The 12,799-nt window shown below is 39.5% G+C and overlaps 1 protein-coding gene across 1 annotated transcript in view; it reads left to right on the forward strand.

Moving 5' to 3' along the window:
• Positions 1-2,793: 2,793 nt before the first annotated feature.
• The window catches only part of LOC122556368 (complement C1q and tumor necrosis factor-related protein 9-like), a 19,864-nt gene continuing 9,858 nt past the window's right edge, over positions 2,794-12,799 (forward strand). The window contains exon 1 of the mRNA XM_043703000.1: positions 2,794-2,858. The gene's annotated coding sequence lies outside the window, so the exon portion shown is untranslated. The remainder of the gene's footprint in view (positions 2,859-12,799) is intronic.

Below are 12,799 nucleotides of genomic sequence, written 5' to 3' on the forward strand. Positions count from 1 at the left end.
TTAGAGTGGTGCTGGAAAAGCACAGCAGGTCAGGTAGCATCCGAGGAGCAGGAAAATCGACGTTGCAGGCAATCTATTCCTGATGAAGGGCTTTTGCCCGAAGTGTCGATTTTCCTGCTCCTCGGATGCTGCCTGACCTGCTGTGGTTTGCCAGCATCACTCTAATCTATCCATGTGGTTATGCTACCCCCTATGCAATGAGGTCTTATTTTTAAGGAAGTCTTTCAATGTGATGCATTGTCAAATGCCTTCTGGAAATTGCAGTGCTCCACATGTACAGTTCCCACAGAAAAACAGGAATTTCCTTCCACAAACCATGTTGATCCTACCTGATTGCATCAAGATTCTCAAAGTGTCGTGCCATAATCTCTTCAGTAATATATTGTGGCATTTCCCCCCATAGATTACATGCTACCTGGCCTATAGTATTCTGCTTTAGCTCTCCACCCTTTGTTGAAAGGTTTTATATTCAATATTTTCCAACCTGTCGGGACTTTTCCAGAGTCTAGAGAATTTTGGACAATTAAACCAAAGCATCTACTATCTTAGCAGCCGTGTTTTTAATGACTGGCGCGTGACAGTGTCATGTTTAATGATTGCCATTATTTTCCACCTCTTCCTCCACTTGGCCATGCATTTTGAAGGCCTGCAGTCCTTACTGTCTCCTACTTCTTGAAAGCATGAATTAATCATTATGTTTGAATTGTTGGCATACTCGAAGTTGGAAGGTTTGACAGAGAGGGATCTCCAAGCATTGAAACTCCAAGAGGAGAAAACCCTGAACTTGTAACCAACTTAACCAATTTCCACACCCAGTCAGAGACAGCAGGAAGCCCCGATAGAACAGAACAGCAACTGGTCAGAACAGCCTGCCAATCCATCTTGACAGAAAAGCCTGACAAAAACAGGACCCAAAAACATAATAAAAACAAAGATGGACTGACATTGCTACAAACAGACAGAAACATGTGAAAAGCAGTGGCAGGAATGGCCTAGGGAATCAGTTCTTTCAAAGAAAAAAAAAAGTTGTCTTTAACTTAAACGTAGAAAGAGAGGAAACTGAAGCAAGAGAAGGAGAATAGTGAGTGCATTCCAAACCTATAATTATAGTGGAAAGATATTAGGAATGTGAGTGGTTCCCTTGAACTGTGAAGCTCTTTCTATAGCACTGCTGTGAGTACAGATTTCAGAATATGCATTTTATGGTGTTCCAACGGGTGACAGGTGACAGGCTGCTCCATAATGCCAAAAGGGAGAGAAAATACATTCAATCCCAGCTTTCGAAAGGAAACTAGATAAAGCTTTGAAGAGAAAGAAATTACGGGGAAGAGCTTGTGAGTGGGACTCATTGAATTGCTTTTTGAAGGACCTGACCAGACGTCCTCCTTTGATTTTGCATTGTGATTCTATTTGATTATAGATGGTGAGGAATTTAGCTTTGAGTGTTCTCACAAATTTCTTTCTCTGCATTACTGTGTGTTGATACAATTAAGTACAACTTACTTATGAAAAGCTGGTATTTAGCAATGACATGAATAAACACTGACCACAAAATTCTTTGACTAATTTAGCAAAGGCATCAACCTATTGTTTTGACTATGGTGAAAGGAATGCAGTAATAATCAAATCCAAACACTCCACTAGTGGCATCATTAGTGTAAACATGTTGATTCAATTACCAAAATGGCCAATTCCATTCTTTTGTTTTACTAAAGAAATGACAAGCTGGCTTCTTTAATGAACCAAAAAAATATATTCTGAACACAACTTAGTATTAGAACAATTGGCAAGTAATGATTAACACCTAACTTATGATCCAGAATCAAAACTATATCCCTCTAATCTCACACACACTCACAATATAAAAAAAACAAGTCTCTGTAGAAATATGTCTTTTGATTTTAAAAATGACAAAAGGCAAAACCTATGAGATGCTCTGCTGGTATACTTTTTACGTATATGATTTCTTAATATTATCACTTATGATAAAACATTTCCCCACATTTGCTGTTCATTCTCAGGAAAATATATATCTAAACATCTAAATTTGTCCAGAAGTCTAAATAATAACCCTCAAAATTTAGTTAGTTTGATAGTTTACTTTGACTTAAAATTACTATTCATGGAACCATACGCAAATTTGTATTTTACTCTGAGATTGTTGTATTTTTCTAGTGTCCTCTAGTGGTGCATTATTATACCTTCACGAAATGTCGGCTCAAGAATCACATGATGAGTTAGGAAGCTAGTGTGTTTTATCACTTGGGTTTCAGAGTCTGTTAAATTTTACAGCTCTCTATCTTAGATTAATTAAAAAGAATTGTCAAGCAAAGCAAAAATCATTTCATATTTTCATGATATTTTTCATAACATTTGACTATTTTAATGGTGTTCAATGAAGCTGTTTATATCGTGCAATGCCCATCAATCTTAAAGGAAGTCTGTTGATAAGTTGAATATGAGGCTCAGATATCTGAGCATATAATGCCTCTATCAAAACTCACTCTGTTCCATCACTGTCTGGTAAATGTTTTGAAGCAGTAAGGTGGCTATTTGAGATGAATATGTGATTTTGATATTTTTAAACATGTATTATATGTGATAACCTTTGGTCTGAGCATGAGGTGAGCAATGCAAAGGTCACAGAGAGGACAATGTCATATATGTTGTTATTGTGGGTTTAAATAAAGACTATTAATCTGTATTAGCTAACATTGAAGTCTTGGATTTTGGGTTAACAGAGGAAAAGTTAAAGTGACCTGAGACAGTACAAACCAAAGTCTCTTGCTTTGAAAGTATCTGGATTCACAGGATCATACAAAGGATTGTCTGGGACTGTCTAGCAAATTATCGAAGAGGTAATTATCTGAACATTAAAATTCATTATGCGGAATGTATTCACAACATGACCTTCCAATGTATCTGGGGAATGAGACTTCTCAATTACAGGTATTGTTGAAACAAAGACTTAAGTCTGAAAATGGTCATGCAAAGCAGAGGATTGAATCCCATCCAGCTATGACAAAGAACCATAGGTGTATTCTGAGAATGGGCTGTCAAAAATCTTGGCGAAAAATAGGTTGTCCCCATTGTGGACCAATAGCCAGTTTTGAAACACCGATACTTTGAGTACAAAGACATTGTAGTTTTGTGGCTTTTGTTATAGTAAACAACATCTTAAAAATTGAATAATTTTGTTTTTATTCATTTGTGCAATGTCGATGTCACTTGTTGGACCAGCATTTAATACATATCCCTATTTTCCCTTGAGAATATCCAGGAAATTGCTGTACCCTCAATAATGAGGTAGCAGAAGGACAAGAAAAACCCATTAAACCTTATTCGTATAGTCGAGGGATGACCATATAGGTGCCTTGCAAATGTTGCCTATGATAGACAAAGATGTTATCTTTAGGCTTTAATCAGTTTAGGAAGACTTAAACTAACTTAGCAAGGGAACCAGAAGCAGAAAGTGATATTATAGAAGAAAAACAAGATTATCAAAGAGCTGTGAGACAGATAGTACTAAAATAAGAGCTGAAAATGTGTTGCTGGAAAAGCGCAGCAGGTCAGGCAGCATCCAGGGAACAGGAGAATCGACGTTTCGGGCATAAGCCCTTCTTCAGGAATGCCCGAAATGTCGATTCTCCTGTTCCCTAGATGCTGCCTGACCTGCTGCGCTTTTCCAGCAACACATTTTCAGCTCTGATCTCCAGCATCTGCAGACCTCACTTTCTCCTCAGTACTAAAATAAGACAGAGTAAAGTGTTAGATGAGTCCAAGTAAGCAGGCATTAGCCTGTTTGGATCAGAGTGCTGGCTGCAGGTTGATGAGATAACTGACTATTCCACCATATGGAAGCTCTTCTGTGGTGATGCAGTGGTGGTAGAGACAGCATTGTCAAAGGAATTTACTCTCTTCTCAGCAAAGAACATGAGCCGAAATGGCCGTGTTGCTTGCCCCATGTCAGTATTCAGGACATCTGCTCAGGGCTGGAGAGCAACTTGTAGTGAAAGGGTCAGGGTCCAATCGATGTGGTCGATGTTGATACCAACAACATAAGCCAGACAAAGAAATTGGTTCTGCATTGTTAGTATGAGGACCTAGGCACCAAAACAAGCAGCAGAATTTCAAAAGTCATTATCCCTGGATTAACATCTCTGCCACATGAAAATTGGCATAGGGCAAATCAGATTGATTAGATGAATGCATTGTTCAAAGACTGGTGTGAGAGAAGGGCGTTCTGGTTTACAAAGTGTGGCATTAGTATTGATCTTTATGTCATAACTGTCTACAGGAATAGTGCCAGAAGAAGGGAGGATAGCAAATGTTGTCCCCTTGTTCAAGGTGGGAGTACAAACCCTGGTAATTATAGACCAGTGAGCCTTACTTCGGTTGTGGGTAAAGTGTTGGAAAAGGTTATAAGAGATAGGATTTATAATCATCTGAGAGAGGAATAAGTTAATTAGGGATACTCAACATGGTTTTGTAAAGGGTAGATCATACCTCACAAACCTTACTGAGTTCCTTGAGATGGTGACCAAACAGGTGGGTGAGAATAAAGCAGTTGATGTGGTGTATATGGGTTTCAGTCAGGCATTTGATAAGATTCCCCATGGTAGGCTATTGCACAAAATATGGAGGCATGGGATTGAGTGTGATTTAGCAGTTTGGATCAGAAATTGGTTAGCTGAAAGAAGACAGAGGGTGGTGGTTAATGGGAAATGTTCATCCTGGGGTTCAGTTACTAGCGGTGTACTGCAAGGATCTGTTTTGAGTCATTTTTATAAATGACTTAGATGAGGGTGTAGAAGGATGATTAGTAAAATTACGGTGACACTAAGATCAGTGGAGTTGTGGATAGTGGCTGAAGGTTGTTGCAGGTTACAGAGGGACATAGATAAGTTGCAGAGCTGGGCTGAGAAGTGGCAAATGGAGTTTAATGCGGAAAAGTATGAGGTGATTCACTTTGGAAGGAGCAACAGGAATATAAAGTACTGGGCTAATGGCAGGATTCTGGGTAGTGTAGATGAGCAGAGAGAACTCAGTGTCCATGTACATGGATCCCTGAAATTTGACACCCAGGTTGATAGGGTTGTTAAGAAGGCATACAGTGTGTTAGCTTTTATTGGTAGAGGGATTGAGTTTCAGAGCCACGAGGTCATGCTACAGCTGTATAAAACTCTGGCGCGGCCGCACTTGGAGTACTGCGTACAGTTTCTGGTTACCACATTACAGGAAGGATGTGGAAGCTTTGGAAAGGCTTCGGAGGCGATTTACTAGGATGTTGCATGGTATGGAGGGACGGTGTTATGACGAAAGGCTGAGGGACTTGAGGCTGTTCTCGTTCGAGAGAAGAAGGTTGAGAGGTTAATTAGACATATACGATAATCAGAGGGTTAGGTAGGGTGGACAGTGAGAGGTGTTTTCCTTAGGTGGTGCTGGCTAGCATGAGGGGTCATAACTTTAAATTGAAGGGTGATAGATATAGGAGAGGTGTCAGAAGTAGTTTCTTTACTCAGAGTAGTAGGGGCATGGAATGCACTGTCTGTAACAGTAGTAGACTCGTCAACTTTAAGGACGTTTAAATGGTCATTGGATAAACATATGGATGAAAATGGAATAGTGTCAGAGATAGAGACTTCAGATTGGTTCCACAGGTCGGTGGAACACTGAGGGCTGAAGGACCTGTTCTGTGCTGTTACATTCTATGTTCTATTGGGGAAATTAGGGTCAGTCCAATTGGGATGGTCTGTACCTGCATCATGCTAGGGCCAGTGCTCTTTCGAGCCACACAACAAGGAAATAGAGAGGATTTAAAATGAAGTGGCTGAGATAAAGGATTAAGTTTAGAAGACTTAGTGAATTAAGGAGAAATGGATAAAATGAAAAGTATTATTAAGGAAAATGGATAAACGTACTGGGCAGGAGGGTTGGAGAGTACAAATCTAATTGTAAATCATATGATAAGTCCAGTGGTTACAGAAGTAATAAAAAGATACAACAAAAGACTCTGAGCTGCATTTTATCAAACATCAGCTCATTGTTACTTACAGGGAATTTCACAGAGCATTTTTCTTGGTGAGATGTAGTGAGTTATCTCACAGATCTTTCGGCATTTCACCTCATTATATATGCACCACACCTCTGTGCCACCACATTTGTGCGATTGTGCCCTCACCAACAGTGGAGTTACTCACCACTTCTGAAACCTTCTGAGAGTCATGTCACTTACATCATATTTAAAGCCTAACTGTGCACCAGGTCAAACGGAGGGAATTGAGAAAAGACAACTTCTGAAGGCACATAGGTGACACAGCACCATAGAAATGATACAGCATCGAAAGAGGCCATTTGGCCCACCCTGTCCATGCCAACCCAAAAGACACCCAATGCCCTTCCTAATCCCATCTTCCTGCACACAGCCCATAGCCTTGCAGTTTACAGCACCTATGGTGCTGATCCAGAGATCTTCAAAGAGTTTAGGATCTCTGCCTCCACCACCAACTCAGGCAGTGAATTCAAGACATCACAACCCCACCTCCGCAACTCTGCATAAAAATATTTTTTCCGCACATCTTCTCTTAGTCCTCTTAGTTTGAATCCATGACCCACGGTTTTTCTTTCAACTCTCTGTGAAGGGAAACATCTCAATCCTGTCGGCCCTTAGCCTTCTCTGTTCCAAGGAAAACCAGTGCAATCTCTCCAACCTCTTCAAGTAACTTCAATACTCCAGCCCCGGCAATGTTCTAATAAAACCTTCTCTTCATTCTCTCCAGATAAATTACATCCTTCCTTCAGGGTTGGAGCTACAGGGAGAGGCTGAATAGATTGGGGCTATTTTCCCTGGACCATCGGAGGCTGAGGGGTGACTTTATAGAGGTCTTTAAATCATAAGGGTCATGGATAGGGGAAATAGACAAGGTATTTTCCTTGGGATGGGGGAGTCCAGAACTAGTCGGTAGAGGATAAATTTAAAATGGACATAAGGGACAACTTTTTCAAGCAGAGGGTGGTGTATGTATGGAATGAGCTGCCAGAGGAAGTGGTGGAGGCTGGTACAATTGAAACAGTTAAAATGCATCTGGATGGGTATATGAATAGGAGGGGTTTAGAAGTATATGGGCCAAGTGCTGGCAAGTGGGACTAGATTAGATTGGGATATCTGGTCAGCATGGATGTGTTGGACCAAAGGGGCTTTTACCGTGCTGTACAACTCTGTGACTCTATGACTCTACACTATCCACTACACGGCCAATTTATGCATCATCTGCAAATTTCCCAATTGTGTCTCCCATATTCAAGTCCACAACATTAATATAGAAAACAAACTGCAGCAGTCCCAACACTGACCCATGTGGATCACCATTTTAAACAGTTTTCCATTCACCAAGTCAGCTATTAACCATCAATCTTTGTTTCCTGCTACTAAGCCAATTTTGGATGTAATTTGACAAATTATCCTGTATCCCATGGGCTGTTACTTTTTTGACTAGTCTGCTATGTGGAACCTTTTCAAATGCCTTAAGAAAATCCATGTCAACACATCCACTGCTCTACCCTCATCAATTTTCCTTGTCACTTCCTCAAAGAATTCAATCAAATTTGTAAGGCATGATCTTCCTTTAAAAAAAGTCATGCTGCCTGACCCAGGCTAGTCTTTCTAAGTGACAATTTATCTAATCTCTCAGGATTGATTCTAACAATTTGCCTACCACTAAAATAAGTCTATCTGGCTGATAATTATGTAGTATTTCCTTTGTATTGTTTTTAAGCAATGGAACCACATTTACATTTCTCCAATCCTCTGCCACCTCTCCTATGTCTAGTGAAGATTGTAAAATAATCCTCAGAGCATCTGTTCTTTCTTCTCTGACCTCTTTCAATATCCTAGGGAACAATCCATTTGGACCTGGTGACTATCAACTTTAAAGAATTGCAACAGGTGACACTACATTGCAAATAGAAGCACACAGTTTTAAATACATCATTGTCTCTCTGATCGACTGAGTTTGTAACTGTATCTGCAAGATGCAAAGGTTACCTTCAAAGCACCCAGACTATTGTTCCTTAACACTATATCGTGTTACATTCTTGTCTAAGGGGGTGCTAATGTTTCCAAAACACCCAGCATAATACAACATTTTGATATTATTGAATGTGGGAGCATCATATGTTGGAGACAGTTCAAATAGAACAAAAGATTAGCTTTTATTGAACAGAAAATGTGAAAAAAAAACAAGAAACAAGCTTGTATTCGTTTCTGGGAATAAACAGTAACTTTGTGCCTTTCAGCAACAACAAATTTATGCTCAATTAATGATGACTACATAAAGATCACATTGATTGGAGCTGGGTGTCAATTAAGTCCTGTCTGGCTTATTGCATCTGATGATGTACAAATCTGTCATTTGAAGTAATGTTCCTCCTATGCAATTTGCCTACCACCGAAATAAGACGATCTGGCTAATAATTATGTGGTATTTCCTTTGTATTGTTTTTAAACAATTGAACCACATTTGCATTCCTCCATCTCCCTCTTTGGAAGACTGCAGCTGTTGTCAGTTCCTCAACATCTGTCTCACCCCCTCTTTGCCTGTTGTAGTTGTGCAGGATGTCATGCAAGTATCATGCAGCACACTGTCTGGGGTGTGCTGCAAGGCCCCCTCTCCCTTCGATCAAACCAAACATGAGAACCTTCATCTTCAAGAGACCAATCTGCTCCATTATGTCCCTGTGTGAATGGGCTGCATCATTTCTATACTTGTCCACAGTTAGGGGATTAATTAATAGTGTAATCGGTCACAGAGTGTAACCATTATCTTCCAATAACCATTCAACTAGTGCACCAATTCTTTGAAATGAAGCAGGAACACAAGACTTCTCAGGGATACAGGCATCATGGCAATTTCCAGTGTAATTGCCGGAGACTTTACAATGCCATGAGTATAGTTTATAGCATCTTGCATATGGGAAAAATCTGCCATGTTTGGAAAGTTTACAGTTCAGGCTGCAGCATGTACCCCTTCACACAGGAACAAGATAAAGTGGGGGTGTTCTGGCACAACTTGCATTGGAATTAGTCTTAACATCAGAGGTGGGATAACTATGAGATAGCTGAGAGTATCTGAGTTTGCACTTACTATGGTGGAGTAGAGCAGGTCATTAATCATCTCTTGTGACACTGCTGGCCATTTTCCTGCACCTTGGAGACAGAACTGACTTGTAGACTGAACTGACCAGGAGATTGGGCTACTAGGACCTAGAGTTCTGGCCTCCTGCATGAGTCCTCTGGAAAAGGGGGACAACTAATTTATACTCAATTAATCACTGCATAAAGATCACATCGATTGAAATCGGATGTCAATTATGTCCAATCTGGCTTGTTGCACCTGACGATGTACATATCTGTCATTTGTAGTAATGTTCCTAGTAATGTTCCTCCTGTGCAATGTTTTCATCACCCTCTTCGGAAGACTGCAGCTGCTATCAGTGCATCAACTTCTATCTCGCCTCCAAGAGGTTCCTGTTGGAAAATAATGGTGCTATTTTCCCCTTCTCAGATATCTTCTGACTGAATGTTGATTGGCGAGAATGACAGTTTTGGAATGCCAGTGCTTGTCTGGGTCATTTAAATATGACATAATCACAGGGGAGACTGGTCTTCTGGTGGTATCCAGTGTGGCAACTTTTTTTCTGGGATATGAAAAGATAGGGCTAGAATTGGACGAGAGGGATGTCACACTGGTAGAGTAGGTACTTAACGAAGCTTGGAAAAATATAGCAAGAGATGTCATCAGACCTTGAGGTGAAACATCCTCCAAGAAACTTGACACAAATGAGATGTAGCAAAAAAAATGTCAGATTCAGCCCCAAGTCTTCAAACATTTTTATAAAGTTTTAAATAAGTTATGTTAAGCAAGAGAGTGAAGGCTCAGCAGATATAGGCAGGAATGTGGATTTAAGATTAAGTCAGATCTGTCATGATATTATAGAATGGTGAAGTCAGCTCAAGCTCCTACTGATTTTCATGTGTTCATATTTTGACAGTAATTGATAGCGGATATAAAACACTTTAGGATGTACCGAAAATGTGATAATTATTTTGTTTTTCTTGAGTATCATTACTTTATTTTCTAGAATTAACAGTTATTTTTATTTACATTGTAAGATTTTCCTTTTAGCAAGTATATAGTTTCCAATTTTTCCAAAATATTATGTAAATCAGGTTATAAAACAGAAAACTATGACACAAGACATATTTTCATCAGCTTGAGAAATAAAATGTTTCCTGTTATTTCATCATAATCAATGACCTACTGAAAAATATTTAATTCTTAAGAATATGTATATTACAAAGCAGCTGTAAAAACAAGTTCTTACTCTTTAGCTGATTGTGAACAGTCAGTAAATTCTTATAGGTGAATCTAAAATGTGTTAATCCATCTAGGAAGTGAGCTTTTTTGTTTAAAACATTTAAATGACTAATCAGCCTCTGAAAGTACTCTTTGCTGCATTTGTCGTCTCCTCTATAATGGTTTAAGGGACAATAATTCATTGTTCCATTGCAGTTGAAAGGAGCCAGTCAAATGCATAATTTCTGTTCTCCCGTGTCATGCCATGCCATTCTTTGTTCCACCCTCCAATATGCACCATTTGGCGTTAATAACATGTTTACCCATCTTTACAAGATTACTTCGGAGATCCAAAATAACTCAATTTTCCAAATGACTCTGAAAGAACAAATTACTAACAGGATTTGGCTTTTTGCATCTTTAACTTGAATGTGAACCAATTGAAATGATACATAAATCAAAGAGTGAATGCTGCTTCAAATAATAAGACTTTTAAAATTGTCGATACAAAAAAAGTTATGCCTTACAGGACCACAAACCCCCAAATCACTCTCTTATAGACTAGTTGCACAGTTCCACAATATACTGTTCTTTATTCATGCAGGGTAGGAATGTTATCTTACACCAATTTTCAGCTTTGAGTTTATGAATATCATCAACAAAACAATATTCTTTGAATCCTGACTCTTTCGGGTCATGAAAGTCATGTTGTTGTAGATTTGCAGAGTTTCTTTTTAACTGACCAATCAATAACACCCCAGTTCATAGAATGGCCAATTCATGGAAAGTGATGAGCTCTTTGGCTTTTTGAGCTATTACCAAAGCTTTTCTGGTTCTAACTAGTTTGCTTAATGTCTCCAAGAACTCCTACATCTTTTTCCTGACCTCTTCCTAAGAATGATTTCTTTTTTTCTTTTTAGAAAATGTTCTGTGTGCCTTGTTTTGTCTCCGCTACTCCTTTGCTTCTGCATCTATGCTTTTCACCTCTAGCCCCTCTGCTTGTAGCTGTCTTTCAACTGTAATATCTTTCTGTGTCTAGGCACAGGGGGACTGTATCTTAACTTCCTTCCTGTTGATGTTCCTACCAGATTGTTTGCCAGTCCCATAGACCAATATTTCTTATTCTCCAAGAAAGATACAAATCATCCTTTAAAATTGATGCAAACTCTAAAATGTGCTTTCCAAACATGCATAAAAATAATTAGACACCACTGGAATTTTAAACAAGTTACACATTTTCTTTAATGTATCACTTCCAGGTCAAATGTCATCAAAGCATGTTTGTTTTTGCGTCTGTAACAATATCAGTAATTCTTTTTGAAACATCACACAAGAGAAGGCCATCTAACCTGTCATAAGGTCATTGAGGTGTATAGCACGGAAATAGATCCTTTGGTCCAACTCATTCATGCCTACCAGATATCCCAACCCAATCTAGTCCCACTTGCCAGTACCCAGCCCATATCCCTCCAAACCTTTCCTATTCATATACCCATACAGATGACTTTTAAATGTTGCAATTGTACCAGCCTCCACCAATTCCTCTAGCAGCTCATTCCATACATGCACCACCCTCTGCGTAAAAAAGTTGCCCTTTAGGTCTTTTTTATATCTTTCCCCTCTCACCCTAAATCTATGCCCTCTAGTTCTGGACTCCCACACCCCAAAGAAAATACCTTGTCTATTTCCCCTATCCATGCCTTTCATGATTTTATAAGCTCTAAAAGAATGAAACCGGAAAGCAACAACACCCCCAGATTCTATGGATTACCTAAAGTACACAAACCAGACATCCCACTCAGACCCATAGTATCACTGCCAGGGACACCATCATACAAACTGGCCAAAGAACTACAACAGAAACTGAAACACCTGGTCAGCAGATCCAAACACTCTATACAATCAACACAGGAATTCTTGGACATCATCAGAAATATACACAGAGTCAAAGAAGAAACCATGGTCTCATTCGACGTGACGGCACTGTTCACTTCGATTGACAAAACCCTAGCCAGAGAAACAATAGCCAACCTACTGGACATACAGAACAGAAAACAGGACGCTGAACCTATCAACAAAGACGGCATACTTAAACTACTGGACTTGTGCCCCACAACACACTTCACATTCAACAACCAGATATACGAACAAATCAACGGAACAACCATGGGCTCACCGATCTCTGGACTCATAGCAGAAGCAGTAATGCAAAGGTTAGAACAAACAGTCCTACCACAAATTCAACCCAAACTCTAGGTCAGATATGTCGATGACACGTTTGTAATCATTAAAAACACACCGGATCATCAACGCCACACTCACAGGAATCCGATTCACGAGAGAAGAAGAAAAGGATAGCCAACTCCCATCCCTAGACGTGATGGTACAGAGAACACCGAACAGAGAATTCACTACAAGGGTATACAGGAAAGACACACACACAG

Source organism: Chiloscyllium plagiosum, chromosome 13, assembly GCF_004010195.1.
Source record: "Chiloscyllium plagiosum isolate BGI_BamShark_2017 chromosome 13, ASM401019v2, whole genome shotgun sequence".
NCBI lineage: Eukaryota > Metazoa > Chordata > Chondrichthyes > Orectolobiformes > Hemiscylliidae > Chiloscyllium > Chiloscyllium plagiosum.